At 36.7% G+C, this 19,779-nt stretch overlaps 1 protein-coding gene across 3 annotated transcripts in view; it reads left to right on the top strand.

The window, feature by feature from the left end:
* The window catches only part of RSPH3 (radial spoke head 3), a 111,941-nt gene extending 92,435 nt beyond the window's left edge, over nucleotides 1-19,506 (top strand). For all 3 annotated transcript variants that reach the window (XM_072643822.1, XM_072643821.1, XM_072643823.1), the window contains one exon: nucleotides 19,225-19,506. The gene's annotated coding sequence lies outside the window, so the exon portion shown is untranslated. The remainder of the gene's footprint in view (nucleotides 1-19,224) is intronic.
* The last annotated feature ends 273 nt before the right edge of the window (nucleotides 19,507-19,779 follow it).

Here is a 19,779-nt window from a genome sequence, read left to right as displayed (position 1 = left end):
TTTTCACGGTCTTAAGCAATGGGAGTGAGAAAGCAAGTACTTGGAGCTGAAGAAATGGTGTTTATCTCTTTTCCCTAAGGAGGAAACCAGGCTGGAGGCTAGAAGGAATTTGCCATTCCTTTCAATAGAAAGCTGTTTCTCCTTTTCCATCAGGAGACTTGAGACCAAGAAAGAGATGCAGCCTGATGGAATGGCAACCTCTCTCCTCACCACAGCAGCAATCAGTTTGACCAGGATGATGGAAAAGGAAAAATGATAGCTCTTGGAGTGGCTGTCAGAAGTCAGGCACAGTGGCACATTGTTGGTAGAACTATGAATTGATCTAGCCATTCTGGAAAACAATGTGAAACTGTACCCACAAAGCCACTCAACTGTGCACAGTGACCTGTACCACAGAGGGATCAAAGGAGGAGGAAAAAGATCTAAATACACATAGAAACCTAAAGAGGAAAGGATCCTGAAGAGCAGGGCCATAGAGGAGTCAGGAAGGATGAAACCTGAGAAAAAGCCCAGCCCTCCAGGTGTGTGAAACACACACACCTGCAGCACCGCTATTGCTCTCTGGACATGCTGCATCCATTAACACAGTCAGAGAAGGAATTCACCCTTATGACTGTCGAGTCATGTGACAGACATATTGAGATTAAGGGGACTGAAATGTCAGTCATTTTCATTTGAGCTGTTGGGTAACTAGTTATACTTATATAGTTGTTGGATTTGTGAGTACAGCCAGTCAGATGTTTGTTCAGTGCCTGAGAGCCAGCCTAGTCCAGGGGTGGGGAACCAGTGGCCTCAAGGCCACATGTGGCCCTCTAGGTCCCAACTGCTGTTCCTTTGTCTGAATCCAAGCTTCACAGAACAAATGCTCTTAATAAAAGGATTTGTTCTATAAAACTTGGGTGCAGTCAAAATGTCATGCTTGAGGACCTGGAAAGCCACAGGTTCCCCCACCCCTAGTCTGTTCACTAGATTCTAGTGACTTAAAGAGGTGGCCTTAAAGCCAAGGAGGCTTGAGTTCAAGTTCTGCATTTGACAACTCTACAAAAAGATGTTTCTCACTACTTAGCCTTTATCTCACAATGAACCATCTACCCCCTTAAAATTATGAGAGAAAAATATTTTTTAAATTAGAAAAATATCCTTGACATAGTTACCATATTTTTATCCTCTTATATTTCCTTGCTTCTATCTCCTGTGCATTTTTAAAAGATTTTTTGAATATTTTTAAAGTAAGACTATACATTTTACATATTCCCTTTTGCTACATATGTAGACATATTGTGGGCATTCAATAAATATTTCATATACCAGATGTTATGTCAAAACATAACATCTATCAAAATAAAATAAAATTTTAGCTAGTACACATGACAGAGTGATCATTTCTTTCCAAACAGTAAATGAACCTTTCTTACCATATGTCATTTTCCTCTGGTGAGTTCACTGAAGTTCACTGGCAAAATTTCCACATTCCAAATTGCAAAAATTTTGAAGGTCATCAGATTAAAAAGTAAAGTTTAAGATGTATCATAGGGCCCTGCTCGTGTCTTGTTTTTGGTCCTTAAATTAGATGAAATCTCACAGAAGACTCTTAGACTATACAAATCATAGGATTGAGCGAGACCTGTACTTCAGGCAGAACCATGTTTTAATTATCTTCAGTAGATTAGAACTTGTCCTAGATTAAGAATTTGAAAGGCATTATTGTTGGTTTGTGTTGTGAATTAAGGTTAAAGATCTGTTTTCTTCCCTTTAACCATACTTAAAGGTTCATGAACTTTTGATAAGCACTATTATCTTCTAGCAATCATAGTCTGCAATAAGTTATCTTACATTTTATATCTGTCAAGCACTTAATACTTTTCGAAATGCTTACATGTGTCCCTTATTTCATTTGATCCTGACAAATAGAAACTGATATAGTACCCTATAAGCTATATGTACATGTATATGTGTGTATGTGTATACACACACATATATACTTATTTGACAGGAAAGGAAACTGAGGCACAAAACGTAAGAAAAATATTGTCGTCAGCTCAGAATATAGAACTAATTCTTGTCAGAACTGGAAATAGAATCCTGTTCTCCTAAATCATGATAACAGTATTCTTTCCTCCATCAGTTCTGTTCATCTTATTCATGTATTGGTATGGCATAGGTCATCTGTGCCATATCTATTGTCTTCCATATATCCACAGCAGATTCAGCCAATGCTGCTAGAGACTTTCCTTTAGGTTGCTACATTTTGTGGCTACCAGTGATACACTCTAGCTGTCCATCTGTTACACCTTGTTCTCAACAATGGACCCATTGAGCTCCTTTTCTGATCACACACCACCACTACATTGTACTATGTATCACTCTTATAATCTTTTTTTTTTTTTTTTTGCTACAGTATGACTAAGAAGCAGGACATTCTGAAAAAATGTTGCACATCTGGCATATTTTTGTGTGTGTCCTTTCACAATCTGGTGAAGCCTATGGACCCCTCTCAAAATAATGCATAAAGTAAAAATACATAAGATTAGAAAGGAAATCATTTGAAATGCAATTGAAAAACTGCATTGGAATAAAGTTATGAAATTTTTTTTTAAATTCACATGTTACAGGTTAAGAATTCCTGATATAAACTGAATAACAAAATTTAAAATATAGCTGCAAACTCTTGATTTTCTTCATTGATAGAAGAAAACAGGAAATAAATAAAACATACTTTTAATTTAAAAATCTGAGCTAATCATATATTGCAATTTAAATTCCAAAAGATTCTTAGAATATATGTTAAATAGAAGCAAAATAGACCAATTAGAATTTTGTCTCTTTTTTCTCCCCTAGCCATAATTAATTTCTTCACTTATTAAGAGTTTATATATATATGTATGTGTGTATATATACATATATATGCCTAATCATATATATACCTATACATATGTGTGTATATATACATATACATACTTGTATATATATGTTATGATATGCATTATATCTGTACGTATATAGTAGTGTAGTAAGACCTTTAGGAAGTAAAAGAGAATAAAGGATATAAATCTTGCTCTGTAGCCACATACAGTATATGAGGAGATATAATCTTGAGACTCTTGAAAAGTTAAATAAATAGAAAACAATATAAGTGCCAAAAGGGTAGTGCAGAAGCAAAGTGAGTTACTCATCAATTAGAGAATGACTGAAAAAACTGATATGTGAAAGTGGAATATTTTGGCTAGTAAGAGATGATAAGGGGAATATGTGAAGAAGAAAGATTTATATAAACTGATAAAGAGTGAATTAGCAGAAACAAAAAAAACACTATGTATGGGACAGTTACTACAACATTCTAAATTAAAGGATCTCTGAAAGGAAACTGAGCTCTGAATATCTGAAAAGCCGGTGACGATCTTGGAGAGCGGATAATGAAATATATATACCTCCCTCTGCAGGGCAAAGAGGCAGGAAACTAATAGGCTGCAGTATTATATACATTGTCATATATGGTTACCATTCATGTATTTTAATTGTTTTTCTTTGTTACAAAGAAGGGTTCATTTTGGAAGAAGTGGAGGTTTTGTTTTTCATTTTGAGGATTTTTTAACCCCAGTAATGACTGCGATATAAAAACAAAATATATCAATATCAATAGAAGTCTTTAAAAAAAAAAAGAGTGATGCTTACTCTAGGAATTCAGAAAGAAGTGAGATCAGTATGGACCAGAATAATAAATGAAGCTTCCTGGAGGAAGGGTGATATGAACTGAACGTTGAAGGTTGGGTCGTATTTAGACAAGAAGGGCATCTGGGTTGGGAAGGCATAAGCAAGGTGTGTGGAGAGGCCAGTAAGTGAAGCAGCCTAATTAGGACAGAGTTTTACTGCTACAGAAGAAGAAGATAGTTTGGAAAGGGAAAATCAGAATAAATTTGTGGAGTCCCCTGAGTGCCTGGCTAACGAGTTTGGTTTTTATTCTTTAGGCAGTGGGATGCCATTGAAGATGTTTGGGCAGGGGAATGATGTGATGAAAAAGCTATGTTTTAGGATGTAGTAGTATGTATAGTATGTACAGGATAGACTGAGAAAAGGACAGATTAAAACAGTAGTTTGGAGGCACTTTCAGTAATCCAAAAAGAAAGTAATAGTTGTATTAACCAGAATAGGAGCAGTAGGAATAGAAAGGAAGAGGCCAGTGTGAGAGAAATGAAGATTGGATCATGAGTATAGCTGATCTGAAGTGTGCATCTAATCATCATATGGTCCACAGCTGTGCCTCACGATGAACCAGGCCTCGACACAGCTGATTTGTTCACGGGATCCAAGATTTAGAGCTGTAAGGAACTTTAGACTCATCTGTTTCAAACACCATTTTACACATGAAGAAACTGAGGCCCAGGGAGGTTGACTGATTTGAACAAGGTCACACAGGCAATAAAGGGCAGTGCCAGGACTCAGACTCAGTTCCTCCAGCTTCCAGGACAACATGTCACGGTGCCTAAGATCATCTTCACAGTTAATTCCTGCGGCCTGTCATCTCATCAATTGCACAAACCACTTACATCAGCTATTAAGATGGCTCAAATCTTGACTATCTTCACAGTATGTTATGTAAATAATAATCACACTTTAAAATCATATAAATGGAGTGTTTCTAAAAAAATGTATTTTAATGTTGAAGTAGCCTAGGTATTTTATTTTAAAATTTTATCTTATTTTTATTAATACTTTTTGTTTTTACATCACATCTATTTCCAAATATATCCCTTCTCTCAACCCCTTATCCCAGGGAATCATCCTTTGAAACAAATATTATGAAAAAAGGGGAAAAAGCCATAGCAAAACTAAGCAACATATCTGTGATGTCTGACAATATATGCAGTATTTTCCACCTCTAGACCTCCTCCTTTTCAGTGGAGAGAATGAGGTACATTGTCTCAAGTCTCCTTCAAGGCCAGATTTTGTCACTAGGATTACACAACATTCTATTTCAGCTTTTTTTTTTCTTTTCGCTTATTTATATTGTTATAGCCATTATGTATATTTTTCTCCTGGTTCTGCTTATTTCATTCTATATCAATTTATGTCAGACTTTCCCCACTTCTTTGAATTCTTCATATTGGTCATTTTACATTTGAGTTTCACAGTTATTTTTTATCCTGCCCCAAACTATGGATACCCACATTGTTTCTGGCTCATTTTTACCACAAAAAGTGTTGCTATGAATATTTTGATATATATGGGACCTGTCTTTATATCATTGACTACTTTGGGGCATGTCTAGCAGTAGGCTTTCTAGATCAAAGGGTATGAGCATTTTGGTCACCCTTTTTAAAAGCATATTCCAAATTTCTTTCCAGTGTGACTGGAAGTCCCTATTTCCATTTTTTGTCATCTTTGCTAATTTGCTAGATGTGAAGTTGTTTTGATTTGCTTTTTTCCTATTAGTGGTATGGTTGCTAATAGTGTGTAATTCTTCATTTAAAAAAATTTATATTCTTTAACTGCTTATTATTTGGGGAATGACTTGATCTAATATTCTCTTAATTCTCTATGTAAGGGATAGCAGACCTATCCAAGATACCTAATGCAAAGATTTTTTTAATGACCACTTCACACTGTTAACTCCTATCAAGTATACTAAAACCCACATTTTTCACAGAAATTGTTGCATCCCCCATTCTGTACACAGTTGATTGGACTCAATAAATTTTGTCTTATTTCATCTGCCTATTGTTCTAACCTATGAAGATATTTATGGATTCTAATTCTCTCTCCTACCATAATAGCTGTCCCTCTCAGCTTCATATCACGTGTAATAAGTATGCCATCTCTGTCTTTATGCAAGTAATTAAAGAAGTAATGTTGAAAGGAAAAAATCAAGTATAGAACCTTGGCCCTTTTCACCAGAGAAGCTTCATAGAATATCATTTTATGGATGAGGAAACTGAAGGCCAGAAACATCAAAATGACCCTTGCTCAGGGCACCAAGTGAGCATGATATCGTAACATCGTGCTGATGCACATAATCAACTCTGAGGAGCGAGGCCATAGCTGTGATTTGGGATCATGATGTGACTTACTTGCTACATACTATGCACTAAACACAGTATGTCCCAAACATCTTAGTACAGTTTTGAGCTTAAACTTAAGTCCCCTTAAGTTATAAGTTTATTAGGCTTGAAACTTCACTAAGACTTTTGGGACACCCTTATAAACCTTAAGATATTTGTAATATACCTTGTATTTGCCAGAATTTGTTGTTGTTGTCCAGTTGTTTCAGTCATGCCTGACTCTTCCTGACTCCATTTGAGTTGGTGTTGGGTTTTTGTTTTTTGCAAAGATACTAGAGTAGTTTGCCCTTAATTTCTCCGGTTCATTTTACAGAGAAGGAAACTGAAGATAACAGGTTAAGCAACTTGCCCAGGGTCACATTGCTAACAAGTGTCTGAAGTTAGATTTGACCTCAGTCCTTCCTTACTCCGGGCCTGGGTTCTATCCACTGCTCCACCTAGCTGCACCATTTACTATGCAATTAGAACCAGAAGAAAAACTTCAGCCTTATAATATAAATTCTCGTTTCTAACTGACAACTCTGTGAGAAAATTTCATGCAGTCTAATCATTTACCAAGGTTCTAATTGCATATAAAATCCATGCCCAATAAGATGACAAGCTAAAAGTTATTATCTAGGTATTCCCCGTAGTTACCTGAAATGAGTTTTTGAATAACACAGTATAGGTAACTGCAGTTTCCATGTGAAATAGGCATATGTTTTTAAGAAATGGCTCCTTGTATTAAGGCAGTTAATGAAAAACTCAAATAATTGGAAAACCCCAATTGGGTCACATAGATAAATCATCTATAAAGCTAGAATTCCCCTCTCTAGAGACATAACCTTGGACTCGATTCACTTCCATTTCAGTTTCATCCAGTTATCATTTTCTTCCTGGCAATTGAGAAGACAAGCTCCCACAAAAAACACATATATCATATTGTGTATTACATTACTGTCTTATAACTTTATTTTATATGGAAAAGTGAAATTTAGAAAAGATAAGGATATAAACAAGTGTTATGATTGATTTGGTTGAAAGGCATATCTACCCTGGTGAGATCATGGATCCATTGAACTATCAAAAGAATGTATATTTTCTTTGCTAAATTTGTGTCACTCACCACTAAGAATTCTTTGACTCTGCATAGAAAAAAATGTAGGCAAGTATAAGTTTTGGTGCATTGTACAGTGACAAGAATACTAGATCACAAAACAAGACTAAAGCTTGAATTCAAACTTTTTTTTACTTAATGGTATTTTATTTTCCAATTACATGTAAAAATAGTTTTCAAAATTCATTTTGTAAGACTTTGAGTTCTAAATTTTCCTTCCCTTTCCTCTCCTCTCCCTAAGATAACAAGCAGTCTGATATAGATTATACATGTAAAATCATGTTTAACATATTTTCACATAAGTCATGTTGTGAAGGAAGAATCAGAACAAAAGGGAAAAACCACACAAAAGAAAAAACAAAAAAAGTGAAAATAGTATATGTCTTCACACTCTGTAGTTCTTTCTCTGAATGTGGTTAGCATTTTCCATAATGAGCCTTTTGGAATTGTCTTGGATCATTGCATTGGTTAGAAGAGCTAGGCTGAGATTCAAATTTAACCACAAATGAGCTAAGTGAACTAGAACAGGTCACAGCCTCCTTGAGCTTCTATTTCCTCATCTGTAAAATGAGGGAGTTGGGCTCCATTTTCTCCAAAGGTACTATTAGCTCTAAACACCTATGAATCAGGGAGAAAAGAAAAGGAGTTCATTACACTTTCTTTGGAGTAGAGCTATCAGCAGAATTTCCTGGACTTAGTATGTGGCATATGATCAGTATAGCTGTGTGGGCGTGGTTGTGTGGTTTGGTTTGGGTTTGGAGGCAATAGGGAGTGACTTACCTGGGGTCACGTAACTAGTAAGTGTCTGAGGCCCCAGTGTAGCCTTAATGGTGAGGAAAAGTAGTGAAAAAAGATGGTGATCCAGGATAGTTTAGAAAACATTCAGAAATTGAAAAATTATTGAAGAGGCATTGTGTAAAGGGGAAAGAACAAGGATAGGAATTTCTAAGTTCACCTTATTTAATATATTTTATAACAGTTATACATAATTGGTGAAATGAGTGTTAACCGATTTATTTCTAAAAGAGACTTAGGCAGTCTTGTTTCATAATAGTATGTTTGGAACTATGTGTTTTATTAAACCCCTTTAGAAAAACAAACAGCTGAGTATTAAACATTCATTAATGTTAAATTTTGCAAAAAGTAAAGTGTAAATTCATACATGATACTGTATACTTGAAGTGCTAGCAATTCCTTAGTTTTAAGGGTATTGCTAATGATAAGTGTTGTCAGTATGTTATTCCAAGCTTTAACATCAGTTGGATCTTTCTAATACTGAAATCATCGAGAGTTTCAAATTTAGTCTTAATAATTATAACATAAGCAATCGCTGTTGTGCAACATTTTCAACAAAGTATAAAGTCTGTCTTTAAAATGAGTCAGAGTGGGCAAAGTATACTTTCATATTGTAACTGAAGATTCTCCTTTGGAATTATTGCAGTGAATCAGCCAGAATAACCAATGATTAATAAGACAGTTTTATCATAACCAGTAACACAGAAAGAATGTGTTCTTTAAACCAGTAAAGTTCAGCTAATGTCCAACTAGTGTGGGTAAAGAGATTTCTATGTTTTTAAAACAGGGTTATTTGAACGTTTCTGTAGGGAAGCCAAGTAGAAACATAGTGCTATTTGGTTTCAGTTTACTTTTGGTCAACACCACAATGTAATTTGATTTCCTATTTCATTTGTGGGAATTTGTTTTCTCTTTTGTTACGTAGGTACCTAAATATCATCTCTATTTTGTCTCTAGGCCCACAAAATCTTAAACATTTACTCTTTGGCCCTTTACAGAAAAAGTTTGCCAAATGTTATTTTAGAGTTTCAAATCCCAATTTTAGGTATTCCAGGTGAACTGAAATATTTTCCAAATAAAATCAGCTAAGAGAAAGCTGTCATCTCATCCAAATTAATTTTATGTTAAAAAGCAGAAACTGTCTGAAGATTACATGTTGATGTGTATCTCTTGTACATCAAATAGTAAAACAAATGCAGACAGACAAAATTCTGTGCCCCCTTTACCCAATCAGCCTGCAAAACAATAAAGATTCTGGGTTCTCGGAGTATATCATTTCCATTTCCAGTATTTGTAAATACTATAATATTGCCACATAATAAGGAGGGAAATCTTAAAATAGGTATTGAAAATTGAACTCACAATTTGTTACCACATGGAGCAAAATCGTACCTATCCATCCATCTTAAATGGAAGAGGTAATCCTGAATGCACAGGCATGGAAAAAGAATACAAGGCTGTCAGTTGATTTTTTAAAGCATTTTATTGATATCTTTCAGTTTTTTTCATCACCAGAATAGCTTCCTAGCCTTCCTGGGCAGCCATTCCATGCTCTCCCTCCTCATCTCCACCCCCTGGGTTCCTGGATTCCTCCAAGGGTCAGCCGAAATACCACCTTTTACAAGGAACTTTCCTGATCCCCCTTAATACATCTCATTTACTGTGCACATATCTTGTTTGTATGTAATTGTTTCCATGTTGTCTTCCCCATCAGAAAACGAGCTCCTTGAGGGTAGGGACTGTTTTTGTCTTGCTTTGTGTCCCCAGTGGCTAGCACATAGGAAGTATTTAATAATTCATGTTGATTGACTTTTATCTAAGAAGCTTCAAGAAATTTTCTTCATTTTTAAACTGATGTTGGCTTAATAATTTCTGGGGTCCCTTCAGCTCTAGGATTGTTCTGATTATTTTTATTCTTCCCTTTGAGTATTATAGGGTATAATAACATATCCTTTGGATTTGGTGCGTTGTTGAAATTTTTTTTTAGAACTACTATAATTTGTCATTCAAAAACCTCCATCAGAAGAAGTGGGCATATTTCAGCCCCCCAAAAATGCGTAGGAAAACTCTAACAAACTGAGCTGAAGAATGTTTAAAAACCAATCATACCCAACATGTAGTTGTCGCCCCAGAGGGACACCCTCAGGTGCTGGGTTGGCCCTCCCACTACACCACTACTAGGTTCGCTAGGCTCACATCCTGACTGTTTCTACTTCTGAGACTACAAGTGGCTTGACCTCTTTGAACCTGGGTTTCCACAACCGTAAATTAAAGGTTTAGACTAGATGATCGCTAAGGTCTCTTCCAATTCTAAATGTATGATTCTGTGAAATACAAATTATTATTAGACTTGGTGCCTGCCTTCAAAAAGCTCCTAATTGAGTACAAAAAGAGACAAAATGTGCTAAGTGCCAGAGATGTAATAGATAGAATAGTAATAATAACAACTTCACATTGACATAATGCTTTAAGGTTTACACAACTCTATGAAATATTACAGGCATTATCACCATTTTATAAATGAGCAAACTAACTCGGGGGCATTGTAACGTGATCATAATCATGGAGTAAGGAAATGTTGGAGCCTAGAGCTGGAATTCAAACCCAGTTCCTAATAGCTGTCGTTTCTGTTTTTACTTTGTCACTTTGCTTAAGAGAGATTAGATTATTTCCATCAGTTTACAGGGGAGATGATATTTGAGCTTGATCTTGAAGGATGGAACTTCATTAAGCAGAGCACAGTGCCATGAAAGCTAAAGAAGTTTGTTTGGTTTTGCAGGAGGTGGGATTTGGGTGTTTTTTTATTTTTAAGAGAAGTGGTCATAGTGTAAAAAACTTCAAAGGAGATCAAGGGAAGATGAAGCCCCTTGGGTATAGTCATTAGGAGATGATTTTCAAGAAAAGATTTCAGTAGAGTACAGCTAGAAAACAGAGTAGATTATGGAGTGAGTAGAAGATGAAAAAATGGAAGGAGAAAATTCAGGATGCTCTTTGGAGAATTTTGGTGATGAAATAAAAGGAGAGAATTGGGTTGGTAACTGGGCAGAGTAGCATAGTCAAGGGAAGGTGTTTTAGGATAGAGAAAATAGGCCATGTTTATAAGTATAAGGAGGGAGAATCTAGTAGAGAGGCAGAGACTGAACATGAAAAAAACAGGAGATCGTCAGTAGTGCAAGGTCCTAGAAGAAATGGGAAGTAAAAAGGGCACGAGTGCTATTGGAAGGTTAGAGACAAAAGAGAAGGGAAAAGGTGGAGAAAGACACAGGATTTTGAGTTGTAGATAAGATAATTAGGAGCTCACTTTGGATAAGCTCAATCTTTTCAGTAAAGTAGGAAATGAAATCATTTAATGAGAAGGATAAAGGTTATTAAACAGGAGAACTTCCAAAAGGAAGAAGAAGTTTTAAGACAGCCATCTTAAGGGAAATATGATAGTGACATCCATAGGAAAAGACTTGCATGAGCCGATGTAAGGGTAAATAGAGCCAGGAAAATAATCTTGAACAAAAAGACTTCAACAGTGTAAATGAAAACAAAGAAAACCATAATTGTAATGACTAACCTTTGCCTTAGAGAAAAGATGAGAAAATGCATTTTTAATAGGGCTAGGGGACTATGGTTCCAGAATATTGCATGTGCTATCAGTCAATCAAAATTGGTTTTGCTTGACTGTTTAGCTTTCTTCCCTCTCTTAAAAAAGGAAAGCTCACTGAGTAGGGGAAGGAGTATATTCAGAATTGACTATGATGTAAAAACAAAAGTTATCAATAAAATCTTACAAAGAAGTCAATATAAGATGAAGAAAAGTGGGTGCATCAGTAAGAATAAGAGCATAAATTCCTAATGGACCCAGTTAGCACAGTTTCATAGGAAGTGAGAAGGCATATGATGGAGTAGCCAGGGAAAGAAGGAGGAGAAGAAACATCTGAAGAGACCTATAAATGTAAAGGGAAATCACCAACAAACTTAGATTTTGCCAAGTTGTGTATGGAAGATGGAAGCTAGAGCTGGTAACTCTTCTAAGAATTGTAGGCTAAATTCTCAATCTCAGATTGAGCAGGTGACCTTTAGCTAAAGAGGAAAGCTAACGATAACAGGAAATATTTTCCTAGTTCCATGTAAAAGGAGGATCAAAGGAAGGGATAATGTTTCTGCTTGGGACAGTTGGAGAGATCATAACTGAAGCCAGAAGGCTCAGTTCTCATCTTGCTTCTGTTTTCTCTGCCAAGGAGAATGAACTTTAGATTCAAAAGGATATCACCAAAAAATGTCTCTTAAGAAAGTTGATATCTAATATAAAGAAAGAGGTTGTAAGAGACTACCTAAGCTGCCCTTGATAAATTCAGGTCACCTGGCCCAGATGAACTATGCCTTGAGGTGTTAAAAGAACTGACAGATGTGATTGTTGAGATACTGTCAGTGATATTTGGGGCTTTTTTTGTTTTTTTGTTTCAATTAGCAAGCTTTTTTTTTCTTCCTACCCCCTCACCCACTGAAAATTTAAAAAAAATATCAGAACCCCTGTATAAGTATAGCCAAGCAAAACAAATTCCCACACTGGTCACATCCAAAGTCGGGTTTCTTATTTTTCACATTAGTCCATCATCCCTCTATTAAGAGATGGGAAATATACTTCTTTATCAGTCCTATGTAATCATGATTAGTCATTTTTTGAGCAGAGTTGTTTTTCAGAATTTTTTTGCAATTTGATGTTACAGTAAAAATTGCTCTTCTGATTGTGCCCATTTCATTCTGTATGAATTCATACAAGTCTTCCAGGTCTCTATAAAACTTTTTGTTTTCATTTCTTACAGCAAATGCTATTGTATTTATTATATTTATTTACCACAATTTGTTCAAACATACCCTAGTTGGTGGGCATTCCCTTATTTTTCAGTTCTTTACCACCACAAAGAGAGCTGCTATACATACAGTACTTTTTCTTCTTTCTTTGATCTCTTTGGGATATTAGCCTAGCAGTGGTATGCACCATTTAGTAACTTTGGGGGCACAATTCCAGATTGCTTTGAGAATTGCTGGTCTGAGTCCTAGCTTTACCAACATTATATGTATGCTTGTTTTCCCAAAGCCCCTCCAACATTTGTCATTTTTATTTTTTTGTCATCTTTGCCGGTCTGACAGGCTGTGAAGTAGGACCTCAGAATTGTTTTAATTTGCATTTCTCGAATTATTTGTTATTTTGGAGCATTTTTTAATATGACTGTAGGTAGCCTGAGTTTCTTCTCTTGAGGACTTCCTGTTCATATCCTTAGGCTATTTATCAGTTGTGGAATAGTGTCTTATAAGTGTGAATCAGTTCTTCATATATCTTGGAATTCAGACCATTATCAAAGAGATTTAATGCAGAGATTTTTTTCTTCTGCTATATTTACTTTCTAATTTTAGGTGTATTGGATTTGTTTCTGCAAAATCTTTTTAAGTTTTAAATAATCCTAATTATCCACTTTATCTGATATGATCCTCTGTATCCCTTCTTTGGCATGAACTCTATCTACTCCATCCATAGATCTGGAAGGTAATTTCTTCCATGTTCTTCTGATTGGCTTATGATGTGTTGCCTTTTGTATGTAAGTTTTGTATATTATCTTAGAGCAGCTAGGTGACCCAGTAAATAGAGCACTGGTCTTAGAGTCAAGAGGACCTGGCCTCAGACACATGCTAGCTTTGTGACCCTGGGCAAGTCACTTAACTTTCTTTGCCTGAGTTTCCTCATCTGTAAAATGAACTGGAGAAGAAAATGGCAAACTACTCCAATATCTTTGTCAAGAAAACCCCAGATGGGGTTGCGAAGAGCCAGACACCACTGACTGACTAAACAACAAAGCTTGTCATAGGATAAGGTGTCATGTATTGGTCTAAACCTAATGTCTTCCAGACTGCTACCCATTTTCCCCTGAAATTTTTCTCGCATAGTGAGTTCTTGCCCCAGTACCAGATTGTCCAGGTTTATCAAATACTAGACTCCTGTTTGTTCACTTCCGTCTGTTGTATACCTAATCTGTTCTACTCATTAGCCTCTGTTTTTTAGAGTACTCAGCTGTTTTGAGAATTCCTACTTTGTAAAATCTGGTAGTGTTAAACCCCTTTCTGCTGACTTTTTTCATGGTTTTTCCTAGGACTATGACCTTTTGTGCTTCCATATGAATTTCATTATTTTTTCTAGTTCTATGACATAATCCCTTGGTAGTTTGATTGGTATGGCATTAAATAAGTAAATTAATTTAGATACTTTTAGAATTTTTAATATTTCAGCTTAGCCTATCCAAGAGTGATTTAATATTTCTCCATCTATTTTCCTCTACCTTTATTTCTGTAAACAATGTTTTGTTCTTGTGGGCATCTTTGTAGGTAGACTTCCAAGTACTGTATACATTCTGTAGTTCTTTTAAATGGAATTTCTCTTTCTATCTCTTCTTGCTGAGTTTTATTGGTACTATACAGAAATTTTGGTGATTTCTGTCGATTTATTTTATATCCTGCAACTTCAAAGTTATTAGTTATTTAAGTTAATGTTTTAGTTAACTCTTCTGTATTATATTTATTTCCTCAATTTCTTTTTATTTAATGTCTGTCTTATTCTGAATTTGTACCTCTTTATGCTTCTTTCCTTGCTTCCCAGTTACTAACCATATTGCACTTAGGACAAATGAGAACCAAATACTTTTCTGTGTTCTCAACTACAAGCTCTAATTACTTCCATATCATATCTCAGAGTGATGTTATTTATTGCCCCATGTTTAGGCCCCTCCTCTTAGGACAAAAGATCCTGTAATCAAGTGTAAGTACTTAACATTATAAGTAAGAATGTATGGGTATAATATGATAGTAATGTATTTTCATTCTTCCCTAATAATTGGACAATTATTTTACTACAGATTATAATGAGGTTGGAAAGAGTAGTCTGGCATGGACTTCAAGAGAGAGGGGTTGTTGAATTTTGGTAAAATAGTCATCTGAACGTGGCAATGGGGAGCAAGGAACAGGCTGCCTTCCTCTTCCAGGCCATAATCTGTGAAAAGAATAAAAAAAGCAAATTTCATTGGAATGCGTTTTGGGAATGTGTATTTAAACATTTATTTATAAATAATTTGTACTTATTAAAGCTCAAGGTAAATAGCAATCTGAAATACAGAAAATTATAAGGCCAAAGCATTGGATGCTGCTAAAAAAAATACTGATCAATCAGAAATGAAGATAAAGTATTGATAAAATTGTAATGCAAAGCAAGAGGAAAGCAGCTTGATTTATAAAACTTCCTATTCTCCCCACTGTTAATATTCTTTCCCTCCATGAAATTTATTTACTTTGCATGTTTTATATTTGTTTATGTATATATTGTGTCCTCCTAGCAAAGAGGTTGTTAACCGTTTTTGTGTCATAGAACTCTTGACAGCCTGATGAAGCCTATGGACCCCCTCTTCAGAATAACTTTTTAGATATATAGAAAATATGTAGGATTACAAAGGAAGCCAAGAATATTGAAATGTTGTTATGAAAATGCTAAAAAAAAAAAAAAAGTTCATAGCTAGACCCCAGGTTAAGAACACCTGATCCAGCAGTACGTAAACTCCTGGAGGGGAGAGAACTTTCTTTCATTTTTGTCTTTTGGACTTTCCTCCGCACTCAGCACAGTGCCAGGCACATAATAAATAGGGGCCAGTTTGATGTTTATCGAATTGAATTTCCTTGATGACATACTGCATGAAGAAGATATACCGGTCATTGATTGTTAGATTTCTTGTGGTTGCTGTTTCCCCAATTATAGTTTCATGGGTTTTGGAGAATGAGCCTCACAGCTGTTTGCCATAGCAATAAGACAAGAAAAGAAATTGAGAGAACAGACATAGGTAAAGAAGAAACACAACTGTCCGTTTTTACAGATGATAAGCTAGCATACCACATTGTCTTTAAAACTAAGAACACAGGAGCCAAGATGGCGGAGTAGAAAGATGCACATACACATACCTCCAAACCCACAGCCCATAGAACATCTGTAAAAAAGAACTCCTGGCGAATTCTGGAGCAGCAGAGGCCACAGAACAGTGGAGTGGAGGAGATTTCTGTTCCAGAGAGCCCTGCAAACCTCTCGCAAAAGGTCCTTCACGCTGCAGACATGGAGCCCAGCCCAGCCCTGCCGTGGCCGCACGGCACCGAGAGGAGCAGATCCGAGCGGGCTCCGGGACGGAATCTTCAGCAGCCACACAGGTCCCTCCACCCACAGGTGACGGGGATCGGTGAGAGGGTCTCTTTGGCGGGTCAAGAGGGGAGTGGGGTGCCCCCATAATTCAGGCCCCCTCAGGAGGCAACAGCAGAGGTGGGAGCAGACAAGGGCTCCCCAAGCATGCAGGAGCCTGGATCCATTGTTGAAGGTCTCTGCATAAACCCCCTGAGGGAACTGAGCCCGTGAGGCGGCCCTGCCCCCACCTCAGCACCTGAACTTAATCTCACACTGAATAGCAGCCCTACCCCCGCCCAAAGCCCTGAGGCTGGGAAGCAGCAATTGAATCTCAGACCCCAAGCGCTGGCTAGGAGGATCCAGAGGCGAAGTGGGTGTGAAGAGAATATTCAGAAGTCAAGTCACTGGTGGGGAAAATGCCCAGAAAAGGGAAAAGAAATAAGACTATAGAAGGTTACTTTCTTGGTGAACAGGCATTTCCTCCCTTCCTTTCTGATGAGGAAGAACAATGCTTACCATCAGGGAAAGACACAGACATCAAGGCTTCTGTATCCCAGCCCACCCAATGGGCTCAGGCCATGGAAGAGCTCAAAAAGGATTTTGAAAATCAAGTTAGAGAGGTGGAGGAAAAGCTGGGAAGAGAAATGAGAGACATGCAGGTAAAGCATGAACAGCAGGTCAGCACCCTGCTAAAGGAGACCCCAAAAAATGCTGAAAAAAATAACACCTTGAAAAATAGGCTAACTCAATTGGCAAAAGAGGTTCAAGAAGCCAATGAGGAGAAGAAGGCTTTCAAAAGCAGAATTAGCCAAATGGAAAAGGAGATTCAAAAGCTCACTGAAGAAAATAGTTCTTTCAAAATTAGAATGGAACAGATGGAGGCTAATGACTTTATGAGAAACCAAGAAATCACAAAACAAAACCAAAAGAATGAAAAAATGGAAGATAATGTGAAATATCTCATTGGAAAAACAACTGACCTGGAAAATAGATCCAGGAGAGACAATTTAAAAATTATGGCACTACCTGAAAGCCATGATCAAAAAAAGAGCCTAGACATCATCTTTCATGAAATTATCAAGGAAAACTGCCCTGAGATTCTAGAACCAGAGGGCAAAATAAATATTCAGGGAATCCACAGAACACCGCCTGAAAGAGATCCAAAAAGAGAAACTCCTAGGAACACTGTGGCCAAATTCCAGAGTTCCCTGGTCAAGGAGAAAATATTGCAAGCAGCTAGAAAGAAACAATTCAAGTATTGTGGAAATACAATCAGGATAACACAAGATCTAGCAGCTTCCACATTAAGGGATCAAAGGGCGTGGAATAGGATATTCCAGAAGTCAAAGGAACTAGGACTAAAACCAAGAATCACCTACCCAGCACAACTGAGTATAATACTTCAGGGGAAAAAATGGTCTTTCAATGAAATAGAGGACTTTCAAGCATTCTTGATGAAAAGACCAGAGCTGAAAAGAAAATTTGACTTTCAAACACAAGAATGAAGAGAAGCATGAAAAGGTGAACAGCAAAGAGAAGTCATAAGGGACTTACTAAAGTTGAACTGTTTACATTCCTACATGGAAAGACAATATTTGTAACTCTTGAAACTTTTCAGTATCTGGGTACTGGGTGGGATTACACACACACACATGCACATACACACGCACACACACATAGAGACAGTGCACAGAGTGAATTGAAGAGGATGGGATCATATCTTAAAAAAATGAAATCAAGCAGTGAGAGAGAAATATATTGGGAAGAAAAAGGGAGAAATGGAATGGGGCAGATTATCTCTCATAAAAGACGCAAGCAAAAGACTTTTTACTGGAGCGAAAAAGAGGGGAGGTGAGAGAAAAACATGAAGTTTACTCTCATCACATTCCACTATAGGAAGGAATAAAATGCACACTCATTTTGGTATGAAAACCTATCTTACAATACAGGAAAGTGGGGGATAAGGGGATAAGCAGGGTGGGGGGGATGATGGAAGGGAGGACATGGGGAGGACGGAGCAATTTGAGGTCGACACTCATGGGGAGGGACAGGATCAAAAGAGAGAATAGAAGTAATGGGGGACAGGATAGGATGGAGGGAAATATAGTTAGCCTTATACAACACGACTATTATGGAAGTCATTTGCAAAACTACACAGATTTGGCCTATATTGAATTGCTTGCCTTCCAAAGGGAAGGGGTGGGGAGGGAGGGAGGTAAAGAAGTTGGAACTCAAAGTTTTAGGAACAACTGTCAAATATTGTTCTTGCCACTAGGAAATAAGAAATACAGGTAAAGGGGTATAGAAAGTTATCTGGCCCTACAGGACAAAAGAGAAGATGGAGACAAGGGCAGAGAGGGAGGATAGAGGAGAGAGCAGATTGGTGATAGGGGCAATTAGAATGCTAGGTGTTTTGGGGGGGGAGGGGACAAAAGGGGAGAAAATTTGGAACCCAAAATTTTGTTAAAATGAATGTTAAAAGTTAAATAAATAAAAAAATAAAAATAAAAAAAAAATAAAACCAAGAACACAAAATTGCTGGGGGGGTTTTTTTACTTCCATTAGATTGTAAGGTCCTCGAGGACTATTTTTTGCCTTTCTTTGCATCCCCAATATGGTGTCTGGCATATAGTAAGGGCTTGATAAATGCTTACTGTTATTTTTCTTAGGTAGTATTAGCTAAAAGTCATATGCGCTTGCATAAGAGCTGTATGCTCTATCATTTATATGTAGTAATTTTCTCAAACATAGCAGATTGGGATAACATTGTAAACATCATATTTATTTGAGGATAGAGAAATATTAGCTCTACTGGACGCTATTCTATATGCATTCATAGAAAGATAACTTCACTCACATTTTTCTCTTCCATTTTACTTGTTTACTGATATAGTCTCATTGAACTCCCTGTAGCTTTAATCAGTGTATTTTGGAAAAGTGGTTTACACAGAAGATGACAGAAAACATCCTAGAGCTCCAGTGTGAGCATCATGTTTGTTTTATATAGTGGTTTATTTCAGTAATATAACTGCCCTCCCTTAAATGAAATTTTTATGGATTTTATGTCTATATCCTTACAGGAGACCTTCATTCAGGAAGATCATTTGTCATGCTTTGGGAAAAGAAAAGGCTTAACAACAGTTTTCTGGACTCAGCTACTCACTGTGAAAATTGTCTTGGGTGGGGGGAAGGGTAAGAAGAAAGTAAAGATTTCTATTTTGTGGTTGGTGAATCAATCAGTTACCATGCTCTCTTCATTTAATGTCCACTTTAACATTATGATTTTCATATCTAAATGAGAAAAACCACAGTACACCTTTTACTCATTCCAAAATTAAAGGAAGCTCAACATAAAAAACTAACACTCCTGGCCATGGCATCGACATTTCTTTTTCATCTTTCTTTTTCTGTTACTTGTTTGGTCCAGTCCTCTATTTTTATGAGTGTAGGGAAAATTCCTCCATGAATACAGATTTGCACTGTCTTTAACTTATATTCGACTCAGGTCGCTTCTTGGAGGTGCTAAGAAATTAAAATTCAGAACCTAAACACAAGTTTTCTGACTCCAAGGCCTTTCCTATACCATGCCATGCTGATATTTTGAAAAATAAGTTTTGTTCTCTTTGGCTTCTAAA

Source organism: Notamacropus eugenii, chromosome 2 (genome assembly GCF_028372415.1).
Source record: "Notamacropus eugenii isolate mMacEug1 chromosome 2, mMacEug1.pri_v2, whole genome shotgun sequence".
In the NCBI taxonomy this organism is placed as follows: Eukaryota; Metazoa; Chordata; class Mammalia; order Diprotodontia; family Macropodidae; genus Notamacropus; species Notamacropus eugenii.
This window is presented reverse-complemented; position numbering and strand designations above follow the sequence as displayed.